At 49.5% G+C, this 25,395-nt stretch overlaps 1 pseudogene; it reads left to right on the top strand.

Annotated features, from left to right (window-relative positions):
* Positions 1 to 25,395, top strand: part of LOC115140369 (kinesin-like protein KIF13B) — a 98,925-nt pseudogene that overhangs the window by 1,507 nt on the left and 72,023 nt on the right.

The raw sequence follows: 25,395 nt of genomic DNA, 5'->3' as shown, positions 1-25,395 counted from the left end.
CACACGAGCCTAAGATCACCATGTGCAATGCCAAGCGTCGGCTGGAGTGGTGTGAAGCTCACCGCCATTGGACTCTGGATCAGTGGAAACGCGTTCTCTGGAGTGATGAAGCACGCTTCACCATCTGGCAGTCCTGAAGGACAAATCTGGGTTTGGAGGATGCCAGGAGAACACCACATGCCCCAATGCATAGTGCCAACTGTAAAGTTTGGTGGAGGAGGCTAGTCCCCTTAGTTCCAACACTACAACATTCTAGACGATTCTGTGCTTCCAACTTTGTGGCAACAGTTTGGGGAAGGCCCTTTCCTGTTTCATAATGACAATGCCCCCTTTACACAAAGCAAGGTCCATATAGAAATGGTTTGTTGAGATCGGTGTGGAAGAACTTGACTGGTCTGCACAGAACCCTGACCTCAACCCCATCGAACACCTTTGGGCTGAATTGGAACGCCGACTGCGAGCCAGGTTTAATCACCCTACATCAGTGCCCGACCTCACTAATGCTCTTGTGGCTGAATTGAAGCAAGTCCTCGTAGAAATGTTCCAACATCTAGTGAAAAACCTTACCAGAAGAGTGGAGGCTGTTATAGTAGCAAAGGGGAGACACACTCCATATTAATGCCCATAATTTTGCAAAAAGATGTTCAATGAGCAGGTGTCCACATACTTTTGGCTATGCAGTGTATGTGTTGCTATGTTGATACATTAGCTGGGAGGTTAAATGTATGTGTTGATACACTATCTAAGAGGTTAAATGTCTGTGGCTCCCTCGAGTCATCAGCTCTTCCTGGACACATCATAGCCAGACACAGAAATAAGACCTGTTGGTTGTTGTTGTTGCTCCTGTTGTATACCAACATGTATGTGTTGTGTGTCTCCTTCCCACCAGAAAAAGACCTGAAGACCAACTGTGTGGTGGGGATGGAGGGGAACCAGACAGTGTTGAACCCTGCTAGTCAGAACCTCAGCAAGGGAGACTCCCGGTAGGAATACACATACCTCCATTCTGACCATCATGTATCTCTGCAGCATAGGCCTCCCATCTCATGTGCCTCCCATCCCATGTGCCATCCATGTCTCTGCCTACTGCTCAGTGTTCAACAAATACTTCCTTTTGAATTATATTGTAGTAATTGGGTGGGGGGTCAGTTTCAGGTCAAGATTTATCATGGACTACTAGCTTAGGAATTTAATTGGGCCCCCTTTTTCATATGCTTGACTTTTCTTTATGGTTTGACACATTTAGAAACAGATGAGGAATCAGATCCCAGTCAGACCGCGTTATTGATTTTGCTTTCTGAAAAGCAACAAAATACATTTTTTTAAATTTTTTTTTTTTAATTCTGATGTTTCAAGTGCAGGAAGGGTTATTGGAAATAAGTTAATTTTGTGTTGTGTAACAGCCACCAGCTGTTATTTGTATCATTTGTCAGAGTCATTGTTCATGCTACGTACTGTATCACTTAGAATGCACTGTGTGTCCACCAAATTAGATCCCCTCTGATGTTCTCACACTGAGGATCACACGAGCAATAGACCTTATTGGTCCAATGCTCACTGGACATGGTGTTGATTTCAGAATAGGAAGAAAAATAAAGAACTGAAACTTCCCTATTGACCATTTGTCTCCTCTCTGGCCCATCACCTTGAACTACCTATAGTCTATACCACATCATGAACCATCAGTCATCACCTTGAACTACCTATAGTCTATACCATGTCATGAACCATCAGTCATCACCTTGAACTACCTATAGTCTATACCATATCATGAACCATCAGTCATCACCTTGAACTACCTATAGTCTATACCATATCATGAACCATCAGTCATCACCTTGAACTACCTATAGTCTATACCATGTCATGAACCATCAGTCATCACCTTGAACTACCTATAGTCTATACCATATCATGAACCATCAGTCATCAGCTCCATTACAGCCCTACAGCTAGCTGGTCTGCTGTGTATGTACGTTCAGTCACAGAGAGTCAAACCGGTCTGACAACTCACTGTTTAGCTCCAAACCCTCCCTTAACCTTCCGAACACCCTCCACACCGCTACCCTGCCTTAACCCTCCGCCCTGCTCTGACCTGTCTCTCGTTACTAAGGGTGTGTCTATTCTGTTTTAATTCTGTGTTCAGTCAGTCAGTGTGCAGGTGGGATGGATGCTCTCAGGGTTGGCTACTTGCCCAGATGAGGTTTTCACCTCATCAACAAACAAATACCTGTCCTGGTTAGTTGGGGTTGTTAGACTATAGGTTATGTTTCTGATGCATAATATGGGCCCATTTTTTTTTGTGGTCTACAATAAGCTGTAGGACATTTTGTCTTGAATTGTGATTTCTGCCCTGACACGCTGTAGTGCAGTCCTCCTGTCTATCCCCTGGGCTATATATGAACAGGTTCTACAGGCTTCTGTGGGCTTCACACTGAATCACTTCCCAGATTCCATTTTGGTTATTTAAGGGACCATTTTAGCAGAGCATCAGGCTGCCTCAGCGAGCTCTGGGCCTTTTTTTATTTTTATAAATATGTGTCTTTGAAGTATTCTACATGGCTCTTATAACATTTTTTTATTTTTTATTACACTGAAGAAAAATATAAACGCAAAATACAACAATTTCAAAGATTTTACTGAGTTACAATTCATATAAGGATGTCGGTCAATTGAAATAAATAAATTAGGTCCTAATCTATGGATTTCACATGACTGGGGTATACAGATATGCATCTAATAATAAGGTAGGGGGGGCGTGGATCAGAAAACCAGTCAGTATCTGCTGTGACCACCATTTGCCTCACGCAGCGAGACTCATCTCCTTTGCATAGAGTTGATCAGGCTGTTGATTGTGGAATGTTCTCTCACTCCTTTTTCAAAGGCTGTGCAGAGTTGCTGAATATTGGCGGGAACTGGAACATGTTGGCGGGAACATAACATTTAACATTTAAGTCATTTAGCAGACGCTCTTATCCAGAGCGACTTACAAATTGGTGCATTCACCTTATGACATCCAGTGGAACAGTAGTGCATCTAAATCTTTTAAGGGGGGTGAGAGGGATTACTTTATCCTATCCTAGGTATTCCTTAAAGAGGTGGGGTTTCAGGTGTCTCCGGAAGGTGGTGATTGACTCCGCTGTCCTGGCGTCGTGAGGGAGTTTGTTCCACCATTGGGGGGCCAGAGCAGCGAACAGTTTTGACTGGGCTGAGCGGGAACTGTACTTCCTCAGTGGTAGGGAGGCGAGCAGGCCAGAGGTGGATGAACGCAGTGCCCTTGTTTGGGTGTAGGGCCTGATCAGAGCCTGGAGGTACTGAGGTGCCGTTCCCCTCACAGCTCCGTAGGCAAGCACCATGGTCTTGTAGCGGATGCGAGCTTCAACTGGAAGCCAGTGGAGGAGCGGGGTGACGTGAGAGAACTTGGGAAGGTTGAACACCAGACGGGCTGCGGCGTTCTGGATGAGTTGTAGGGGTTTAATGGCACAGGCAGGGAGCCCAGCCAACAGCGAGTTGCAGTAATCCAGACGGGAGATGACAAGTGCCTGGATTAGGACCTGCGCCGCTTCCTGTGTGAGGCAGGGTCGTACTCTGCATGAACATGATCCAGAGCATCCCAAACATGTCCAGACGGTGACATGTCTGAGTATACAGGCCATGGAAGAACTGGGACATGATCCAGAGCATCCCAAACATGTCCAGACGGTGACATGTCTGAGTATACAGGCCTTGGAAGAACTGGAACATGATCCAGAGCATCCCAAACATGTCCAGACGGTGACATGTCTGAGTATACAGGGCATGGAAGAACTGGAACATGATCCAGAGCATCCCAAACATGTCCAGACGGTGACATGTCTGAGGATACAGGCCTTGGTAGAACTGGAACATGATCCAGAGCATCCCAAACATGTCCAGAGGGTGACATGTCTGAGTATACAGGCCATGGAAGAACTGGAACATGATCCAGAGCATCCCAAACATGTCCAGACGGTGACATGTCTGAGTATACAGGCCATGGAAGAACTGGAACATGATCCAGAGCATCCCAAACATGTCCAGACGGTGACATGTCTGAGTATACAGGCCATGGAAGAACTGGGACATGTTCAGCTTGCAGGAATTGTGTACAGATTCTTGTGACATGAGGCCGTGCATTATCATGCTGAAACATGAGGTGATGGCAGCAGATGAATGGCACAACAATGGGCCTCAGGATCTCGTCACTGTCTCTCTGTGCATTCAAATTGCCATCAATAAAATGCAGTTTGTTCGTAGCATTGTTCGTAGCTTATGCCTTGCCCTTACTTTGACATCAACAAACCGCTCTCCCACACGACGCCATACACGTTGTCTGCCATCTGCCCGGTACAGCTGAAACCGGAATTCATCCACTTCTCCAGTGTTCCAGTGGCCATCGAGGTGAGAATATGCCCACTGAAGTTGGTTGCGACGCCAAACTGCAGTCAGGTCAAGACCCCGGTGAGCACGACGAGCCCGCAGATGAGCTTCCCTGAGACTGTTACTGACCGTTTGTGCAGAAATTCTTTGATTGTGTAAACCCACAGTTTCATCAGCTGTCCGAGTGGCTGGTCTCAGACGATCCTTCAGGTGAAGAAGCCGGGATGTGGAGGTCCTGGGCTGACGTTGCTACACTTGGTCTGCAGTTGTGAGGCCAGTTGGACTTACTGCCAAATTCTCTAAATCGATGTTGAAGGCATCTTATGGTAGAGAAATGTGCACCTGTGTAATGATCAGGCTGTTTAATCAGCTTCTTGATATGTTCCCAGCACAAGGTGCACCTGTGTAACGATCAGGCTGTTTAATCAGCTTCTTGATATGCCACACCTGTCAGGTGGATGGATTATCTTGGCAAAGGAGAAATGATAACTAACAGGGATGTAAACAATTAATTTATTTCTTCTGTGCGTATGGAACATTTCTGGAATCTTTTATTTCAGCTCCTGAAACATGGGACCAACACTTCACATGTTGTGCTTTTTATATATTTTGCTCAGTGTAGTTTAGGAGAACACAAGGCTGGTAAAACAGCTAGTGGAGGGATCCCAGCCAACAGGAGAACCTGACCATGTAGGAGGATTCTTCTTCTTTAGAGTCAGCCAAGCTACTCTGTGGTTTAGTTGCAACGAGTCATAAATGCAGTGTTTGGTTTTCACCAGACATAATGGGACCTGTGTCGTACAAAAAGTTGACTCTAGTTTGCCAGAAAAGCACCCGGATGATCATCAAGACTCCTGGAAGAATCATCTACAAGGCTTGATGATCATCAAGACTCCTGGAAGAATCATCTACAAGGCTTGATGATCATCAAGACTCCTGGAAGAATCATCTACAAGGCTTGATGATCATCAAGACTCCTGGAAGAATCATCTACAAGGCTTGATGATCATCAAGACTCCTGGAAGAATCATCTACAAGGCTTGATGATCATCAAGACTCCTGGAAGAATCATCTACAAGGCTTGATGATCATCAAGACTCCTGGAAGAATCATCTACAAGGCTTGATGATCATCAAGACTCCTGGAAGAATCATCTACAAGGCTTGATGATCATCAAGACTCCTGGAAGAATCATATACAAGGCTTGATGATCATCAAGACTCCTGGAAGAATCATCTACAAGGCTTGATGATCATCCGGGTGCTTTTTCGGGTCCCATTTATGTCTGATGAAAACCTAACCCTGCATTCCACAGTAAGATCCTCATACCAACGGACCAGCGTGGTGGTGGCAGTGTGATGGTTTGGGGTCCAGCATGGTGGTGGCAGTGTGATGGTTTGGGGTCCAGCATGGTGGTGGCAGTGTGATGGTTTGGGGTCCAGCATGGTGGTGGCAGTGTGATGGTTTGGGGTCCAGCATGGTGGTGGCAGTGTGATTGTTTGGGGTCCAGCATGGTGGTGGCAGTGTGATGGTTTGGGGTCCAGCATGGTGGTGGTAGTGTGATGGTAGTGTGATGGTTTGGGGTCCAGCGTGGTGGTGGTAGTGTGATGGTTTGGGGTCCAGCGTGGTGGTGGTAGCGTGACGGTTTGGGGTCCAGCATGGTGGTGGTAGTGTGATGGTTTGGGGTCCAGCGTGGTGGTGGTAGTGTGATGGTAGTGTGATGGTTTGGGGTCCAGCATGGTGGTGGTAGTGTGATGGTTTGGGGTCCAGCGTGGTGGTGGTAGTGTGATGGTAGTGTGATGGTTTGGGGTCCAGCATGGTGGTGGTAGTGTGATGGTTTGGGGTCCAGCATAGTGGTGGTAGTGTGATGGTTTGGGGTCCAGCATGGTGGTGGCAGTGTGATGGTTTGGGGTCCAGCATGGTGGTGGCAGTGTGATGGTTTGGGGTCCAGCGTGGTGGTGGTAATGTGACGGTTTGGGGTCCAGCATGGTGGTGGTAGTGTGATGGTTTGGGGTCCAGCATGGTGGTGGTAGTGTGATGGTTTGGGGTCCAGCATGGTGGTGGTAGTGTGATGGTTTGGGGTCCAGCATGGTGGTGGTAATGTGATGGTTTGGGGTCCAGCATGGTGGTGGTAGTGTGATGGTTTGGGGTCCAGCGTAGGTGTGGTAGTGTGATGGTTTGGGGATGTTTTGCTGCCTCAGGACCTGGACGACTTGCCTTAATAGAAGGAACCATGAATTCGGCTCTGTATCAGAGAATTCTACAGGAGAATGTCAGGCCGTCCATCTGTGTTGAATCTGTAGAGCAGCTAGTTACATGCAGCAAGACAACGATCCAAAACACACAATCAAATCTACATGGCTAAAAAGCAACACGTTTGACCTTTTGGAACGGCCTAGTCAAAGTCCAGACCTAATACCAATTGATATGTTGTGGCAGGACTTGAAACAAGCAGTTCATGCTTGAAAACCCACAAAAGTCACTGAGTTAAAGCACTTCTGCATGGATGAGTGGACCAACATTCCTCCGCAGTGACATGAGAGACTGATCAACAACTACAGGAAGCGTTTGGTTGGGAGGCATTGCAGCTAAAGGTGGCACAACCCCCTATGCTCTTTTGAGACCCTTCTTTCTTTAAGAAAATAATGTTTTATTGGAGAGAAATATACACATACGATCGCGTTGCCCCCCCATCCTTTAGAACATTCCCAATTGATCTCTCACCCCCTCCCTCCCTCTCACCCTTCCCTTGACAACTTGTTGCCTTGACAACTTGTTGCCTTGACAGCTTGTTGCCTTGACAGCTTGTTGCCTTGACAGCTTGTTGCCTTGACAGCTTGTTTTTAAGCTTCAGATTATATACAAATTATGTTTTTTTTTTTTTTTTTTTTTTTCAATTTAATTTTTAAAATGTACCCCCTTTTCATATCACCTTTTGACTTCATGGACTTTGTTAGTAAATGCATATATTAATAGCGTAATGTTTTCCCCTGTACCTGAATGCACACTGGTATTATTAGTTAGCCCACTTTGTTTGGAGTAAAGCTGTTTAACCAAGTCTTTCCCTGTCCCCTCTGTCCTGTTCAGGAATCAGCCGAAGGTGAGCCCTTAACCAGGACAGTATTGCGAGGTTACAAAATCACTATTTAATCACTTCTATGAATGTCAGGTTTTTATGTGTTCTTCAACTGGCTGTCATTTTCCACCTCAGGTCTTTGCTTATGACCACTGCTTCTGGTCCATGGACGAGTCCGACACAGACAAGTTTGCAGGTTAGTAGATCTCAGAATACATACTTTATTCAGCAACGAGATAAACGAGATCAAAAGGACGTCCATCCATCCTCTTCCACATACAATATCCACACAGTCTAATAGATCACTGTAAGGATTATCCTTGAGATTCTCTCTTTCCCCTGGGCTATGTGCATTGTGGGTAAACAGTTGTAACCCTCCTCTTGCTGTTGAGTTGTTATTCATTAGAACAGGCTTTATACTGGAAGCACTATGCTTCCTGTTCCCAGCAGGCCTCATCAAGGGTAAAGCACTATGCTTCCTGTTCCCAGAGCGCCTCATCAAGGGTAAAGCACTATGCTTCCTGTTCCCAGAGCGCCTCATGGAGGGTAAAGCACTATGCTTCCTCTTCCCAGAGCGCCTCATGGAGGGTAAAGCACTATGCTTCCTGTTCCCAGAGCGCCTCATGGAGGGTAAAGCACTATGCTTCCTGTTCCCAGAGCGCCTCATGGAGGGTAAAGCACTATGCTTCCTGTTCCCAGAGCGCCTCATGGAGGGTAAAGCACTATGCTTCCTGTTCCCAGAGCGCCTCATGGAGGGTAAAGCTCTCCCAGGTTTAACTGTACTGATACACCTGAAGAAAGGAACAGACCTGGAAATGGATTATCTTGGCTTTAGGGAAGATAAATATCTGCCTTTGAGAAAGACCCACATATTCTAATGCAATTCAATTGGAATTTAATGTGTGTGTGTGTTTCTGTCTGTGTGTGTGTTTCTGTCTGTGGTGTGTGTGTGTTTCTGTGTGTTTGTGTGTGTCAGGTCAAGACGTTGTGTTCCAGTGCCTTGGAGAGAGTCTTCTGGACAATGCCTTCTTGGGCTATAACGCCTGTATCTTCGCCTATGGACAGACAGGTTGGTACCAGACTAGTGACCCAGACAGATAGACAGGTTGGGACCAGACTAGTGACCCAGACAGGTTGCTACCAGACTAGTGACCCAGACAGGTTGGGACCAGACTAGTGACCCAGACAGGTTGCTACCAGACTAGTGACCCAGACAGATAGACAGGTTGGTACCAGACTAGTGACCCAGACAGGTTGGGACCAGACTAGTGACCCAGACAGATAGACAGGTTGGTACCAGACTAGTGACCCAGACAGATAGACAGGTTGGTATCAGACTAGTGACCCAGACAGATAGACCGGTTGGTACCAGACTAGTGACCCAGACAGATAGACAGGTTGGTACCAGACTAGTGACCCAGACAGGTTGGGACCAGACTAGTGACCCAGACATATAGACAGGTTGGTACCAGACTAGTGACCCAGACAGGTTGGGACCAGACTAGTGACCCAGACAGATAGACAGGTTGGTACCAGACTAGTAACCCAGACAGGTTGGTGTCAGACTAGTGACCCAGACAGATAGACAGGTTGGTATCAGACTAGTGACCCAGACATACCGACAGGTTGGGACCAGACTAGTGACCCAGACAGACAGACAGACAGACAGGTTGTACCAGACTAGTGACCCAGACAGATAGACAGGTTGGTACCAGACTAGTGACCCAGACAGATAGACAGATTGGTGTCAGACTAGTGGCCCAGACAGATAGACAGGTTGGTACCAGACTAGTGACCCAGACAGACAGACAGACAGGTTGGGACCAGACTTGTGACACAGACAGACAGACAGACAGGTTGGGACCAGACTTGTGACCCAGACAGACAGACAGGTTGGTACCAGACTAGTGACCCAGACAGGTTGGGACCAGACTAGTGACCCAGACAGGTTGGGACCAGACTAGTGACCCAGACAGATAGACAGGTTGGTACCAGACTAGTGACCCAGACACATAGACAGGTTGGGACCAGACTAGTGACCCAGACAGGTTGGGACCAGACTAGTGACCCAGACAGATAGACAGGTTGGGACCAGACTAGTGACCCAGACAGGTTGGGACCAGACTAGTGACCCAGACAGATAGACAGGTTGGTACCAGACTAGTGACCCAGACAGGTTGGGACCAGACTAGTGACCCAGACAGATAGACAGGTTGGGACCAGACTAGTGACCCAGACAGATAGACAGGTTGGGACCAGACTAGTGACCCAGACAGGTTGGGACCAGACTAGTGACCCAGACAGGTTGGGACCAGACTAGTGACCCAGACAGGTTGGGACCAGACTAGTGACCCAGACAGGTTGGGACCAGACTAGTGACCCAGACAGTTTGGGACCAGACTAGTGACCCAGACAGGTTGGGGCCAGACTAGTGACCCAGACAGGTTGCTACCAGACTAGTGACCCAGACAGATAGACAGGTTGGTATCAGACTAGTGACCCAGACAGACAGACAGACCGGTTGGTACCAGACTAGTGACCCAGACAGACAGACAGACACAGGTTGAGACCAGACTAGTGACCCAGAGAGGTTGGTATCAGACTAGTGACCCAGACAGGTTGGTACCAGACTAGTGACCCAGACAGACAGACAGACACAGGTTGGGACCAGACTAGTGACCCAGAGAGGTTGCTACCAGACTAGTGACCCAGACAGATAGACAGGTTGGTACCAGACTAGTGACCCAGACAGATAGACAGGTTGGTACCAGACTAGTGACCCAGACAGGTTGCTACCAGACTAGTGACCCAGACAGATAGACAGGTTGGTATCAGACTAGTGACCCAGACAGACAGACAGACCGGTTGGTACCAGACTAGTGACCCAGACAGATAGACAGGTTGGTACCAGACTAATGACCCAGACAGACAGACAGACAGGTTGGGACCAGACTTGTGACCCAGACAGACAGACAGGTTGGTACCAGACTAGTGACCCAGACAGGTTGGGACCAGACTAGTGACCCAGACAGATAGACAGGTTGGTACCAGACTAGTGACCCAGACAGATAGACAGGTTGGGACCAGACTAGTGACCCAGACAGATAGACAGGTTGGGACCAGACTAGTGACCCAGACAGACAGACAGGTTGGGACCAGACTAGTGACCCAGACAGATAGACAGGTTGGTACCAGACTAGTGACCCAGACAGACAGACAGACAGGTTGGTATCAGACTAGTGACCCAGACAGACAGACAGACAGGTTGGTATCAGACTAGTGACACAGACAGACAGACAGGTTGGGACCAGACTAGTGACCCAGACAGATAGACAGGTTGGTACCAGACTAGTGACCCAGACAGACAGACAGGTTGGTACCAGACTAGTGACCCAGACAGGTTGGGACCAGACTAGTGACCCAGACAGATAGACAGGTTGGTACCAGACTAGTGACCCAGACAGATAGACAGGTTGGGACCAGACTAGTGACCCAGACAGATAGACAGGTTGGGACCAGACTAGTGACCCAGACAGACAGACAGGTTGGGACCAGACTAGTGACCCAGACAGATAGACAGGTTGGGACCAGACTAGTGACCCAGACCGGTTGGGACCAGACTAGTGACCCAGACAGGTTGGGACCAGACTAGTGACCCAGACAGATAGACAGGTTGGGACCAGACTAGTGACCCAGACAGATAGACAGGTTGGGACCAGACTAGTGACCCAGACAGACAGACAGGTTGGGACCAGACTAGTGACCCAGACAGATAGACAGGTTGGTACCAGACTAGTGACCCAGACAGGTTGGGACCAGACTAGTGACCCAGACAGGTTGGGACCAGACTAGTGACCCAGACAGACAGACAGACAGACAGGTTGGTATCAGACTAGTGACCCAGACAGACAGACAGACAGACAGACAGACAGACAGACCGGTTGGTACCAGACTAGTGACCCAGACAGACAGACAGACAGACACAGGTTGGGACCAGACTAGTGACCCAGAGAGGTTGGTACCAGACTAGTGACCCAGACAGATAGACAGGTTGGTACCAGACTAGTGGCCCAGACAGACAGACAGGTTGGTACCAGACTAGTGACCCAGACAGGTTGGGACCAGACTAGTGACCCAGACAGATAGACAGGTTGGTACCAGACTAGTGACCCAGACACATAGACAGGTTGGGACCAGACTAGTGACCCAGACAGGTTGGGACCAGACTAGTGACCCAGACAGATAGACAGGTTGGGACCAGACTAGTGACCCAGACAGGTTGGGACCAGACTAGTGACCCAGACAGATAGACAGGTTGGTACCAGACTAGTGACCCAGACAGGTTGGGACCAGACTAGTGACCCAGACAGATAGACAGGTTGGGACCAGACTAGTGACCCAGACAGATAGACAGGTTGGGACCAGACTAGTGACCCAGACAGGTTGGGACCAGACTAGTGACCCAGACAGGTTGGGACCAGACTAGTGACCCAGACAGGTTGGGACCAGACTAGTGACCCAGACAGGTTGGGACCAGACTAGTGACCCAGACAGTTTGGGACCAGACTAGTGACCCAGACAGGTTGGGGCCAGACTAGTGACCCAGACAGGTTGCTACCAGACTAGTGACCCAGACAGATAGACAGGTTGGTATCAGACTAGTGACCCAGACAGACAGACAGACCGGTTGGTACCAGACTAGTGACCCAGACAGACAGACAGACACAGGTTGAGACCAGACTAGTGACCCAGAGAGGTTGGTATCAGACTAGTGACCCAGACAGGTTGGTACCAGACTAGTGACCCAGACAGACAGACAGACACAGGTTGGGACCAGACTAGTGACCCAGAGAGGTTGCTACCAGACTAGTGACCCAGACAGATAGACAGGTTGGTACCAGACTAGTGACCCAGACAGATAGACAGGTTGGTACCAGACTAGTGACCCAGACAGGTTGCTACCAGACTAGTGACCCAGACAGATAGACAGGTTGGTATCAGACTAGTGACCCAGACAGACAGACAGACCGGTTGGTACCAGACTAGTGACCCAGACAGATAGACAGGTTGGTACCAGACTAATGACCCAGACAGACAGACAGACAGGTTGGGACCAGACTTGTGACCCAGACAGACAGACAGGTTGGTACCAGACTAGTGACCCAGACAGGTTGGGACCAGACTAGTGACCCAGACAGATAGACAGGTTGGTACCAGACTAGTGACCCAGACAGATAGACAGGTTGGGACCAGACTAGTGACCCAGACAGATAGACAGGTTGGGACCAGACTAGTGACCCAGACAGACAGACAGGTTGGGACCAGACTAGTGACCCAGACAGATAGACAGGTTGGTACCAGACTAGTGACCCAGACAGACAGACAGACAGGTTGGTATCAGACTAGTGACCCAGACAGACAGACAGACAGGTTGGTATCAGACTAGTGACACAGACAGACAGACAGGTTGGGACCAGACTAGTGACCCAGACAGATAGACAGGTTGGTACCAGACTAGTGACCCAGACAGACAGACAGGTTGGTACCAGACTAGTGACCCAGACAGGTTGGGACCAGACTAGTGACCCAGACAGATAGACAGGTTGGTACCAGACTAGTGACCCAGACAGATAGACAGGTTGGGACCAGACTAGTGACCCAGACAGATAGACAGGTTGGGACCAGACTAGTGACCCAGACAGACAGACAGGTTGGGACCAGACTAGTGACCCAGACAGATAGACAGGTTGGGACCAGACTAGTGACCCAGACCGGTTGGGACCAGACTAGTGACCCAGACAGGTTGGGACCAGACTAGTGACCCAGACAGATAGACAGGTTGGGACCAGACTAGTGACCCAGACAGATAGACAGGTTGGGACCAGACTAGTGACCCAGACAGACAGACAGGTTGGGACCAGACTAGTGACCCAGACAGATAGACAGGTTGGTACCAGACTAGTGACCCAGACAGGTTGGGACCAGACTAGTGACCCAGACAGGTTGGGACCAGACTAGTGACCCAGACAGACAGACAGACAGACAGGTTGGTATCAGACTAGTGACCCAGACAGACAGACAGACAGACAGACAGACAGACAGACCGGTTGGTACCAGACTAGTGACCCAGACAGACAGACAGACAGACACAGGTTGGGACCAGACTAGTGACCCAGAGAGGTTGGTACCAGACTAGTGACCCAGACAGATAGACAGGTTGGTACCAGACTAGTGGCCCAGACAGACAGACAGACAGGTTGGGACCAGACTTGTGACCCAGACAGACAGGTTGGGACCAGACTTGTGACCCAGACAGACAGACAGGTTGGTACCAGACTAGTGACCCAGACAGGTTGGGACCAGACTAGTGACCCAGACAGACTGACAGACAGGTTGGGACCAGACTTGTGACCCAGAGAGGTTGGTATCAGACTAGTGACCCAGACAGGTTGGTGTCAGACTAGTGGCCCAGACAGATAGACAGGTTGGTACCAGACTAGTGACCCAGACAGACAGACAGACAGGTTGGGACCAGACTAGTGACCCAGACAGATGGACAGGTTGGGACCAGACTAGTGACCCAGACAGATAGACAGGTTGGGACCAGACTAGTGACCCAGACAGATAGACAGGTTGGTACCAGACTAGTGACCCAGACAGGTTGGGACCAGACTAGTGACCCAGACAGGTTGGGACCAGACTAGTGACCCAGACAGATAGACAGGTTGGGACCAGACTAGTGACCCAGACAGATAGACAGGTTGGGACCAGACTAGTGACCCAGACAGGTTGGGACCAGACTAGTGACCCAGACAGACAGACAGACAGGTTGGGACCAGACTTGTGACCCAGACAGACAGACAGGTTGGTACCAGACTAGTGACCCAGACAGGTTGGGACCAGACTAGTGACCCAGACAGATAGACAGGTTGGTACCAGACTAGTAACCCAGACAGGTTGGTACCAGACTAGTGACCCAGACAGATAGACAGGTTGGTGTCAGACTAGTGACCCAGACAGATAGACAGGTTGGTATCAGACTAGTGACCCAGACATACCGACAGGTTGGGACCAGACTAGTGACCCAGACAGACAGACAGACAGACAGGTTGTACCAGACTAGTGACCCAGACAGATAGACAGGTTGGTACCAGACTAGTGACCCAGACAGACAGACAGACAGGTTGGGACCAGACTTGTGACCCAGACAGACAGACAGGTTGGTACCAGACTAGTGACCCAGACAGACAGACAGGTTGGTACCAGACTAGTGACCCAGACAGGTTGGGACCAGACTAGTGACCCAGACAGGTTGGGACCAGACTAGTGACCCAGACAGATAGACAGGTTGGTACCAGACTAGTGACCCAGACAGATAGACAGGTTGGGACCAGACTAGTGACCCAGACAGGTTGGGACCAGACTAGTGACCCAGACAGATAGACAGGTTGGTACCAGACTAGTGACCCAGACAGGTTGGGACCAGACTAGTGACCCAGACAGATAGACAGGTTGGGACCAGACTAGTGACCCAGACAGATAGACAGGTTGGGACCAGACTAGTGACCCAGACAGGTTGGGACCAGACTAGTGACCCAGACAGGTTGGGGCCAGACTAGTGACCCAGACATGTTGCTACCAGACTAGTGACCCAGACAGATAGACAGGTTGGTATCAGACTAGTGACCCAGACAGACAGACAGACCGGTTGGTACCAGACTAGTGACCCAGACAGACAGACAGACACAGGTTGAGACCAGACTAGTGACCCAGAGAGGTTGGTATCAGACTAGTGACCCAGACAGGTTGGTACCAGACTAGTGACCCAGACAGACAGACAGACACAGGTTGGGACCAGACTAGTGACCCAGAGAGGTTGCTACCAGACTAGTGACCCAGACAGATAGACAGGTTGGTACCAGACTAGTGACCCAGACAGATAGACAGGTTGGTACCAGACTAGTGACCCAGACAGGTTGCTACCAGACTAGTGACCCAGACAGATAGACAGGTTGGTAACAGACTAGTGACCCAGACAGACAGACAGACAGGTTGGTACCAGACTAGTGACCCAGACAGACAGACAGACAGGTTGGTAACATACTAGTGACACAGACAGACAGACAGGTTGGGACCAGACTAGTGACCCAGACAGATGGACAGGTTGGGACCAGACTAGTGACCCAGACAGATAGACCAGACTAGTGACCCAGACAGATAGACAGGTTGGTACCAGACTAGTGACCCAGACAGGTTGGGACCAGACTAGTGACCCAGACAGGTTGGGACCAGACTAGTGACCCAGACAGATAGACAGGTTGGGACCAGACTAGTGACCCAGACAGATAGACAGGTTGGTACCAGACTAGTGACCCAGACAGACAGACAGACAGGTTGGTATCAGACTAGTGACACAGACAGACAGACAGGTTGGGACCAGACTAGTGACCCAGACAGATAGACAGGTTGGTACCAGACTAGTGACCCAGACAGACAGACAGACAGGTTGGGACCAGACTTGTGACCAGACAGACAGACAGACAGGTTGGTACCAGACTAGTGACCCAGACAGGTTGGGACCAGACTAGTGACCCAGACAGATAGACAGGTTGGTACCAGACTAGTGACCCAGACAGATAGACAGGTTGGGACCAGACTAGTGACCCAGACAGACAGACAGACAGGTTGGGACCAGACTTGTGACCCAGACAGACAGACAGGTTGGTACCAGACTAGTGACCCAGACAGGTTGGGACCAGACTAGTGACCCAGACAGATAGACAGGTTGGTACCAGACTAGTGACCCAGACAGATAGACAGGTTGGGACCAGACTAGTGACCCAGACAGATAGACAGGTTGGGACCAGACTAGTGACCCAGACAGACAGACAGGTTGGGACCAGACTAGTGACCCAGGCAGATAGACAGGTTGGTACCAGACTAGTGACCCAGACCGGTTGGGACCAGACTAGTGACCCAGACAGGTTGGGACCAGACTAGTGACCCAGACAGATAGACAGGTTGGGACCAGACTAGTGACCCAGACAGATAGACAGGTTGGGACCAGACTAGTGACCCAGACAGACAGACAGGTTGGGACCAGACTAGTGACCCAGACAGGTTGGGACCAGACTAGTGACCCAGACAGATAGACAGGTTGGGACCAGACTAGTGACCCAGACAGATAGACAGGTTGGGACCAGACTAGTGACCCAGACAGACAGACAGGTTGGGACCAGACTAGTGACCCAGACAGATAGACAGGTTGGTACCAGACTAGTGACCCAGACAGGTTGGGACCAGACTAGTGACCCAGACAGGTTGGGACCAGACTAGTGACCCAGACAGACAGACAGACAGACAGGTTGGTATCAGACTAGTGACCCAGACAGACAGACAGACAGACAGACAGACAGACAGACAGACAGACAGACCGGTTGGTACCAGACTAGTGACCCAGACAGACAGACAGACAGACACAGGTTGGGACCAGACTAGTGACCCAGAGAGGTTGGTACCAGACTAGTGACCCAGACAGATAGACAGGTTGGTACCAGACTAGTGGCCCAGACAGACAGACAGACAGGTTGGGACCAGACTTGTAACCCAGACAGACAGGTTGGGACCAGACTTGTGACCCAGACAGACAGACAGGTTGGTACCAGACTAGTGACCCAGACAGGTTGGGACCAGACTAGTGACCCAGACAGACTGACAGACAGGTTGGGACCAGACTTGTGACCCAGAGAGGTTGGTATCAGACTAGTGACCCAGACAGGTTGGTACCAGACTAGTGACCCAGACAGATAGACAGGTTGGTGTCAGACTAGTGGCCCAGACAGATAGACAGGTTGGTACCAGACTAGTGACCCAGACAGACAGACAGACAGGTTGGGACCAGACTAGTGACCCAGACAGATGGACAGGTTGGGACCAGACTAGTGACCCAGACAGATAGACAGGTTGGGACCAGACTAGTGACCCAGACAGATAGACAGGTTGGTACCAGACTAGTGACCCAGACAGGTTGGGACCAGACTAGTGACCCAGACAGGTTGGTACCAGACTAGTGACCCAGACAGATAGACAGGTTGGTGTCAGACTAGTGGCCCAGACAGATAGACAGGTTGGTACCAGACTAGTGACCCAGACAGACAGACAGACAGGTTGGGACCAGACTAGTGACCCAGACAGATGGACAGGTTGGGACCAGACTAGTGACCCAGACAGATAGACAGGTTGGGACCAGACTAGTGACCCAGACAGATAGACAGGTTGGTACCAGACTAGTGACCCAGACAGGTTGGGACCAGACTAGTGACCCAGACAGACAGACAGACAGGTTGGGACCAGACTTGTGACCCAGACAGACAGACAGGTTGGTACCAGACTAGTGACCCAGACAGGTTGGGACCAGACTAGTGACCCAGACAGATAGACAGGTTGGTACCAGACTAGTAACCCAGACAGGTTGGTACCAGACTAGTGACCCAGACAGATAGACAGGTTGGTGTCAGACTAGTGACCCAGACAGATAGACAGGTTGGTATCAGACTAGTGACCCAGACATACCGACAGGTTGGGACCAGACTAGTGACCCAGACAGACAGACAGACAGACAGGTTGTACCAGACTAGTGACCCAGACAGATAGACAGGTTGGTACCAGACTAGTGACCCAGACAGATAGACAGATTGGTGTCAGACTAGTGGCCCAGACAGATAGACAGGTTGGTACCAGACTAGTGACCCAGACAGACAGACAGACAGGTTGGGACCAGACTTGTGACCCAGACAGACAGACAGGTTGGTACCAGACTAGTGACCCAGACAGACAGACAGGTTGGTACCAGACTAGTGACCCAGACAGGTTGGGACCAGACTAGTGACCCAGACAGGTTGGGACCAGACTAGTGACCCAGACAGATAGACAGGTTGGTACCAGACTAGTGACCCAGACAGATAGACAGGTTGGGACCAGACTAGTGACCCAGACAGGTTGGGACCAGACTAGTGACCCAGACAGATAGACAGGTTGGTACCAGACTAGTGACCCAGACAGGTTGGGACCAGACTAGTGACCCAGACAGATAGACAGGTTGGGACCAGACTAGTGACCCAGACAGATAGACAGGTTGGGACCAGACTAGTGACCCAGACAGGTTGGGACCAGACTAGTGACCCAGACAGGTTGGGACCAGACTAGTGACCCAGACAGGTTGGGGCCAGACTAGTGACCCAGACAGGTTGCTACCAGACTAGTGACCCAGACAGATAGACAGGTTGGTATCAGACTATTGACCCAGACAGACAGACAGACCGGTTGGTACCAGACTAGTGACCCAGACAGACAGACAGACACAGGTTGAGACCAGACTAGTGACCCAGAGAGGTTGGTATCAGACTAGTGACCCAGACAGGTTGGTACCAGACTAGTGACCCAGACAGACAGACAGACACAGGTTGGGACCAGACTAGTGACCCAGAGAGGTTGCTACCAGACTAGTGACCCAGACAGATAGACAGGTTGGTACCAGACTAGTGACCCAGACAGATAGACAGGTTGGTACCAGACTAGTGACCCAGACAGGTTGCTACCAGACTAGTGACCCAGACAGATAGACAGGTTGGTATCAGACTAGTGACCCAGACAGACAGACAGACAGGTTGGTACCAGACTAGTGACCCAGACAGACAGACAGACAGGTTGGTAACAGACTAGTGACACAGACAGACAGACAGGTTGGGACCAGACTAGTGACCCAGACAGATGGACAGGTTGGGACCAGACTAGTGACCCAGACAGATAGACAGGTTGGGACCAGACTAGTGACCCAGACAGATAGACAGGTTGGTACCAGACTAGTGACCCAGACAGGTTGGGACCAGACTAGTGACCCAGACAGGTTGGGACCAGACTAGTGACCCAGACAGATAGACAGGTTGGTACCAGACTAGTGACCCAGACAGATAGACAGGTTGGGACCAGACTAGTGACCCAGACAGGTTGGGACCAGACTAGTGACCCAGACAGACAGACAGACAGACAGACAGACAGGTTGGTATCAGACTAGTGACCCAGACAGACAGACAGACAGGTTGGTATCAGACTAGTGACCCAGACAGACAGACAGACAGACAGACAGACAGGTTGGTATCAGACTAGTGACCCAGACAGACAAACAGACAGACAGGTTGGTATCAGACTAGTGACACAGACAGACAGACAGACAGGTTGGTATCAGACTAGTGACCCAGACAGATAGACAGGTTGGTATCAGACTAGTGACCCAGACAGACAAACAGACAGACAGGTTGGTATCAGACTAGTGACCCAGACAGATAGACAGGTTGGTATCAGACTAGTGACCCAGACAGACAAACAGACAGACAGGTTGGTATCAGACTAGTGACCCAGACAGACAGACAGGTTGGTATCAGACTAGTGACCCAGACAGACAAACAGACAGACAGGTTGGTATCAGACTAGTGACACAGACAGACAGACAGACAGACCGGTTGGTACCAGATTAGTGACCCAGACAGACAGACAGACAGACAGACACAGGTTGGGACCAGACTAGTGACCCAGAGAGGTTGGTACCAGACTAGTGACCCAGACAGATAGACAGGTTGGTACCAGACTAGTGGCCCAGACAGACAGACAGACAGGTTGGGACCAGACTTGTGACCCAGACAGACAGACAGACAGACAGGTTGGGACCAGACTTGTGACCCAGACAGACAGACAGGTTGGTACCAGACTAGTGACCCAGACAGGTTGGTACCAGACTAGTGACCCAGACAGGTTGGGACCAGACTAGTGACCCAGACAGACAGACAGACAGGTTGGGACCAGACTTGTGACCCAGAGAGGTTGGTTTCAGACTAGTGACCCAGACAGGTTGGTACCAGACTAGTGACCCAGACAGATAGACAGGTTGGTGTCAGACTAGTGGCCCAGACAGATAGACAGGTTGGTACCAGACTAGTGACCCAGACAGACAGACAGACAGGTTGGGACCAGACTAGTGACCCAGACAGATGGACAGGTTGGGACCAGACTAGTGACCCAGACAGATAGACAGGTTGGGACCAGACTAGTGACCCAGACAGATAGACAGGTTGGTACCAGACTAGTGACCCAGACAGGTTGGGACCAGACTAGTGACCCAGACAGGTTGGGACCAGACTAGTGACCCAGACAGATAGACAGGTTGGGACCAGACTAGTGACCCAGACAGTTTGGGACCAGACTAGTGACCCAGACAGACAGACAGACAGACAGGTTGGTATCAGACTAGTGACCCAGACAGACAGACAGACAGGTTGGTATCAGACTAGTGACCCAGACAGACAGACAGACAGGTTGGTATCAGACTAGTGACCCAGACAGACAAACAGACAGACAGGTTGGTATCAGACTAGTGACACAGACAGACAGACAGACAGACAGGTTGGTATCAGACTAGTGACCCAGACAGATAGACAGGTTGGTATCAGACTAGTGACCCAGACAGACAAACAGACAGACAGGTTGGTATCAGACTAGTGACCCAGACAGATAGACAGGTTGGTATCAGACTAGTGACACAGACAGACAAACAGACAGACAGGTTGGTATCAGACTAGTGACCCAGACAGACAGACAGGTTGGTATCAGACTAGTGACCCAGACAGACAAACAGACAGACAGGTTGGTATCAGACTAGTGACACAGACAGACAGACAGACCGGTTGGTACCAGACTAGTGACCCAGACAGACAGACAGACAGACACAGGTTGGGACCAGACTAGTGACCCAGAGAGGTTGGTACCAGACTAGTGACCCAGACAGATAGACAGGTTGGTACCAGACTAGTGGCCCAGACAGACAGACAGACAGGTTGGGACCAGACTTGTGACCCAGACAGACAGACAGGTTGGTACCAGACTAGTGACCCAGACAGGTTGGTACCAGACTAGTGACCCAGACAGGTTGGGACCAGACTAGTGACCCAGACAGACAGACAGACAGGTTGGGACCAGACTTGTGACCCAGAGAGGTTGGTTTCAGACTAGTGACCCAGACAGGTTGGTACCAGACTAGTGACCCAGACAGATAGACAGGTTGGTGTCAGACTAGTGACCCAGACAGACAGACAGACAGGTTGGGACCAGACTAGTGACCCAGACAGATGGACAGGTTGGGACCAGACTAGTGACCCAGACAGATAGACAGGTTGGGACCAGACTAGTGACCCAGACAGATAGACAGGTTGGTACCAGACTAGTGACCCAGACAGGTTTGGACCAGACTAGTGACCCAGACAGGTTGGGACCAGACTAGTGACCCAGACAGATAGACAGGTTGGGACCAGACTAGTGACCCAGACAGTTTGGGACCAGACTAGTGACCCAGACAGACAGACAGACAGACAGGTTGGTATCAGACTAGTGACCCAGACAGACAGACAGACAGGTTGGTATCAGACTAGTGACCCAGACAGACAGACAGACAGGTTGGTATCAGACTAGTGACCCAGACAGACAAACAGACAGACAGGTTGGTATCAGACTAGTGACACAGACAGACAGACAGACAGACAGGTTGGTATCAGACTAGTGACCCAGACAGATAGACAGGTTGGTATCAGACTAGTGACCCAGACAGACAAACAGACAGACAGGTTGGTATCAGACTAGTGACCCAGACAGATAGACAGGTTGGTATCAGACTAGTGACACAGACAGACAAACAGACAGACAGGTTGGTATCAGACTAGTGACCCAGACAGATAGACAGGTTGGTATCAGACTAGTGACCCAGACAGACAAACAGACAGACAGGTTGGTATCAGACTAGTGACCCAGACAGGTTGGTATCAGACTAGTGACCCAGACAGACAAACAGACCCAGACAGGTTGGTATCAGACTAGTGACCAGGCATTCAATAACACACACGGTGACTCAGTTTAAACCTACTTGTAATCCAATTATTATTATTTTTACCTCAAACAAAACCTTTTTTTGGCCCTGTGACTAAATTGGCAGATTTGTTTAGATTTGATTGGCTCAGCCTTTACTGATCCAGTGATTTGATTGGCTGAGCCCTCCTGATCCTCTGATTTGATTGGCTGTGTGCCCCCACCAGGCTCTGGGAAGTCGTACACCATGATGGGTTCGTCAGAGCAGCCAGGTCTGATCCCACGGCTGTGCAGCTCTCTGTTTGACCGGACTCTACAGGATCAGAGGGAGGGAGAGAGCTTCACTGTAGAGGTCTCCTTTATGGAGATCTACAACGAGAAGGTTCGCGACCTACTGGACCCTAAAGGGTGAGGAGAACAAAAACTATTTTTCTTTTGGTGAACAAATGTTTTATTACCAGTAAATGACAGATAAACAAGAAACCAATTGTATGTTTTAGTATGTGGACATACTGTACTCATATCAGTACGTAGAGATGACAGCTCGCATATGATGAAAACTGATTTATTTTTTATTCTCCAAACAATCAAGGTGGGAAATCCCAAAGTAAAAAAAATAAATAAAAAAAAGTATTTCCTGATGAAACCTCTCTCCTCCTGTCTTTGCCCTCAGAAGTGGTCAGTATTTCCTGATGAAACCTCTCTCCTCCTGTCTTTGCCCTCAGAAGTCGTCAGTATTTCCAGATGAAACCTCTCTCCTCCTGTCTTTGCCCTCAGAAGTCGTCAGTATTTCCCGATGAAACCTCTCTCCTCCTGTCTTTGCCCTCAGAAGTGGTCAGTAATTCCTGATGAAACCTCTCTCCTCCTGTCTTTGCCCTCAGAAGTGGTCAGTAATTCCTGATGAAACCTCTCTCCTCCTGTCTTTGCCCTCAGAAGTCGTCAGTATTTCCTGATGAAACCTCTCTCCTCCTGTCTTTGCCCTCAGAAGTCGTCAGTAATTCCTGATGAAACCTCTCTCCTCCTGTCTTTGCCCTCAGAAGTCGTCAGTATTTCCTGATGAAACCTCTCTCCTCCTGTCTTTGCCCTCAGAAGTCGTCAGTAATTCCTGATGAAACCTCTCTCCTCCTGTCTTTGCCCTCAGAAGTCGTCAGTATTTCCTGATGAAACCTCTCTCCTCCTGTCTTTGCCCTCAGAAGTCGTCAGTATTTCCAGATGAAACCTCTCTCCTCCTGTCTTTGCCCTCAGAAGTCGTTAGTATTTCCCGATGAAACCTCTCTCCTCCTGTCTTTGCCCTCAGAAGTCGTCAGTAATTCCTGATGAAACCTCTCTCCTCCTGTCTTTGCCCTCAGAAGTGGTCAGTAATTCCTGATGAAACCTCTCTCCTCCTGTCTTTGCCCTCAGAAGTCGTCAGTATTTCCTGATGAAACCTCTCTCCTCCTGTCTTTGCCCTCAGAAGTGGTCAGTAATTCCTGATGAAACCTCTCTCCTCCTGTCTTTGCCCTCAGAAGTGGTCAGTAATTCCTGATGAAACCTCTCTCCTCCTGTCTTTGCCCTCAGAAGTGGTCAGTAATTCCTGATGAAACCTCTCTCCTCCTGTCTTTGCCCTCAGAAGTGGTCAGTAATTCCTGATGAAACCTCTCTCCTCCTGTCTTTGCCCTCAGAAGTCGTCAGTAATTCCTGATGAAACCTCTCTCCTCCTGTCTTTGCCCTCAGAAGTGGTCAGTAATTCCTGATGAAACCTCTCTCCTCCTGTCTTTGCCCTCAGAAGTCGTCAGTATTTCCAGATGAAACCTCTCTCCTCCTGTCTTTGCCCTCCAGAAGTCGTCAGTAATTCCTGATGAAACTCTCTCCTCCTGTCTTTGCCCTCAGAAGTGGTCAGTAATTCCTGATGAAACCTCTCTCCTCCTGTCTTTGCCCTCAGAAGTGGTCAGTAATTCCTGAAATGAGTCGTCAACCTGATCTCTCCTCCTGTCTTTGCCCTCAGAAGTGGTCAGTAATTCCTGATGAAACCTCTCTCCTCCTGTCTTTGCCCTCAGAAGCCCTCAGAAGTCAGTAATTCCTGATGAAACCTCTCTCCTCCTGTCTTTGCCCTCAGAAGTGGTCAGTAATTCCTGATGAAACCTCTCTCCTCCTGTCTTTGTCAGAAGTTCAGTAATTCCTGATGAAACCTCTCTCCTCCTGTCTTTGCCCTCAGAAGTGGTCAGTAATTCCTGATGAAACCTCTCTCCTCCTGTCTTTGCCCTCAGAAGTCGTCAGTAATTCCTGATGAAACCTCTCTCCTCCTGTCTTTGCCCTCAGAAGTGGTCAGTAATTCCTGATGAAACCTCTCTCCTCCTGTCTTTGCCCTCAGAAGTCGTCAGGCCCTGCGAGTGAGAGAACACCAGGTGTTTGGCCCGTACGTCGATGGTCTGTCTCGTCTGGCTGTAGCCTGCTATAAGGTACTTTTCTTATCGAATGTACAGAATTGGCCCAGGTTGGTCTCATTGGAATACATTTTCTTTGTCAAGAGAGGACTGGTGCTTCTAATACACTATATACAGGACCTTCAGAAAGAATTCACACCCCTTGACTTTTCCCAAATTTTGCTCAGGCTCATCTGAATTTCAAATGGATTAAATTGAGATTGTTTTGTCACTGGCCTACACACAAAACCCTGTAATTCCAAAGTGGAATTATGTTCTTTGAAATTTGTACAAATGTAATAAAAAATATAAAGCAGAAATGTCTTAAGTCAATAAGTAGTCAAACTCTTTTTGTTATGGCAAGCCTAAATAAGTTCAGGAGTAAACATTTGCTTAACAAGTCACATAATAAGTAGCAAGGTGCAGTAATAGTGTTTAACATGGTTTTTGAAGGACTACCTCATCTCTGTACCCCCACACATACAATTATCTATAGGGTCCCTCAGTAGAGCAGTGAATTTCAAAACATAGATTCAACCACAAATACCAGGGAGGTTTTCCAATTCCTCGCAAAGAGCACCTATTAATGTTTATTATGGATCTTGGCGTCCA

This window comes from Oncorhynchus nerka, linkage group LG13 (genome assembly GCF_034236695.1).
Source record: "Oncorhynchus nerka isolate Pitt River linkage group LG13, Oner_Uvic_2.0, whole genome shotgun sequence".
NCBI classification, from domain to species: Eukaryota; Metazoa; Chordata; class Actinopteri; order Salmoniformes; family Salmonidae; genus Oncorhynchus; species Oncorhynchus nerka.
Note: the sequence above shows the minus strand (reverse complement) of the source record. Positions and strands in the feature narration are given on the sequence as shown.